At 33.9% G+C, this 2,838-nt stretch overlaps 1 protein-coding gene across 3 annotated transcripts in view; it reads right to left on the reverse strand.

Moving 5' to 3' along the window:
• The window catches only part of LOC109535677 (C3 and PZP-like alpha-2-macroglobulin domain-containing protein 8), a gene marked incomplete at its 3' end in the record, with an annotated part of 219,141 nt that overhangs the window by 135,475 nt on the left and 80,828 nt on the right, over nt 1-2,838 (reverse strand).

A 2,838-nucleotide genomic window follows, 5' to 3' on the forward strand; every position in this document is an offset into this window, starting at 1 on the left:
TTAGTCGGAAAGCACGGGAGATCACTTCGCCCACTGCCTCATCGCCTTTGAAAATGTCCACCGCAGTTGTGGACGAAACGTCAGGAAGAAATTCCAATAGACCACGGCTTCAAAGCCCGGAAAACATTCCTAAATGTAATTTGAGTATAATCGAAGGTAATCGAGAAAAGGTAAAAATTTAATTCAATTGTTAATGATATTGAGAGCAATTTACCATTGTAAATTTGATATTTCTATTAGTTCCCTGTTTCTTTCCATCACTCATTTTCATTCCTTCATCTCAGAATCTGTCTATTCGTTTTTCATCGTTGCAGGAAATTTGTGTTTGATGTTGGTGTGGTTTAGTAGCTCTTTTCACACTATCTTATATTCTTGATGTCAGTTAATTTTCGGCATTAAGTCTTAGCTGCTTAGGGGGCTCAGATAGCACTCCAATGACTTTCAGCAGATTGTGGCTCTATAATAATGAACTACTCTTTCAAATCAGATGGTAGTAATTTAAGATGTTTATAGTCTGCGAGGAGAAGGTCTCAAAGCTCTCCATTTTCATAAAGATAAAAACAATTCTGCCAATGAACGAACCTTCTTTAATTAATCTTATAGTTAAATTTTTAATTAATCTCTAGCTTAAATTTTGTTTGCTCTGTTGGTCTTGATGCGATTTTAATGTCATATGTAGCTCTTGAAAGACTATAAATTAGTGAGTCTAATTGTGTGTAATTAAAAAGTCTAAAAAATGTCTAACCCCATTGCTCATTATAGAAATTCATCACACTTAATACGAGCCGTGCGAAAAACAATTTATAGCTTTGGCAGTTCCTACATCAAAAAGCCCGATCCCAATTAGATATGGCTATTGATTTATTGCATTGTAACTATATTTCTATACTCACTTCGAGAATTACAGGAAAATATTACACTAATTGAGTTCGGCCAAGTTGCTTAATAAAGCCATCAGGCATTCCCAATTTAGTTTCAGCAAAATGAAGACATTTTCGAATCCAAAATACCCATACAATAAATCCGATCCCATTCCGCTTAAATTTGTGGTCTTTTTGGTTAAGCATAGAAAGTGCAGATGGATGATCCAGATATGTGCCACAATTCTTCATGTTCTTCTGTTCGTTTTTCCTAGACTCGATAAAAATGAGGCGTTTTATGCAAAGGTGCGTATTAGCGAAACTTCTTTGAAATGTATAGATTTTTTGGAATTTTTGCTGATAGTCTTGACTAATGTTATCTGTTTTGCGATTATTCAAAACAACACCGGATTATTCAATGCCATTTTTCTTTTGCGGAATAAGCTGGGAAATGCAAAATTCAACAAAAATATATCCAGAGTCTTATTGGTGGCACAAGTGTTGGCATTGGCGTTCATCCCGATTAATATTGGTCTTATATCCTACCAGTTTGAAGGAAATTCAGTGAAATATCCCATGGCAGCCGCATTAGAGTGTTGGTGTTTCACATTGACAGTGGCCATTACTTCTTCTATCATTTATTACATGAAAGGAATACTGGAAAATTTGAATAACTTCCTGGAGCTGAAAATGTTAATTCATTTCAACACCAAAAGAAGACCTGGACATGTTATTCTAAAGGATCTGAATTTCATTACCCAACACCATAATAATATTTGCAACGTAATAGACACTTTGAATAGCAGATTTAAAGCATTTTTGGCTATGTTATTGTTGTCCATGAATGTAATAGCTTTATGGGCTATAGGATTGATGATTTTGGTTGGCTTGAGGTTTGGGGATAATAAAGATAACTCGCAGACGCCCATATTTATTGTTTGTTCCATATCAGCTGTAATTGTGATGGTAAGTTAGTTCTTCTTTGATTTGTGCTAATTTAATCCCTAAGGTAAACAAGAGAAGATTTGTACAAATCTACCCAAGAAACCATAATGAAAAAATGGGGAATCCAATTAGTGATTAATTAGTTAATTTTTGAATTTTAAATTTGTATCTATAATTTTTCATATATTTCTTCTAGCATGTATTTTTGTTAATCTGCTGTTGGATAAGATTTACTTCCTAGAGTGATATTGTTTGCATGTATACGAACTGCATCACTCTCGACTTAAGCGTAGACTGTTTTTCCTGATTTTTCTAGTTTTGGATCTTTTGATAACTTCATTCATTTTAATAATTTGGTTATTTCATGCATAGAGAACACAAACTGTAGACCGTTTTTCCAGATTTTCCGAGATTTGATACCTTGAATGATTTGAATAATTTGTTTATTTTAAGCAAAAAGACAGAAATACACTTACTATTACATTTAGGGGGATGGTTTATAATTGGACCGGGTCGTGAGATATCAATTGACTAAAATTATGCAATTGTGATCGAAGTATAAGAAATATGAAAAACTAAATTAGTAGAAAACTTTCACTATTTCACACTGAGTTTGAAAGTTAAACTGAAAACATTTGGCAGATCAATCAACGTTCTGAAGCCAACTCACAATACGTTTTTTAATTAGAAATTTTATAACGAATCATCAGCATTTTCTATGGAAACCTGAAGGATTGTAGATTCTATTTTAATCTAATGTTCTAAAGTTAGTAAAACACATTGGCGAAGAGAATTAAATGTCGTACCATGTATTCACAGTCGTTTACAGATTCTTTTCATATTATCCTTAGTTCACATATAGCTGTCGATGTGAGTAGACGTGTTCTAGTCGCGGTGATAGTGGTGTTTACAGTTAGAGGCATACATCGATTAAATAGCATTCCATACGAGGTGGTATTGCGGTCAAGGCCGTCAAGCAATCGTGTGACAAATATCAACAAGACGATATAAAGGTCAGGAACAACCATCGGAA

The sequence above is a fragment of the Dendroctonus ponderosae genome, unplaced genomic scaffold, assembly GCF_020466585.1.
Source record: "Dendroctonus ponderosae isolate FM_Combo_2020 unplaced genomic scaffold, Dpon_F_20191213v2 Dpon_F_20191213_1, whole genome shotgun sequence".
Classification (NCBI taxonomy): Eukaryota; Metazoa; Arthropoda; class Insecta; order Coleoptera; family Curculionidae; genus Dendroctonus; species Dendroctonus ponderosae.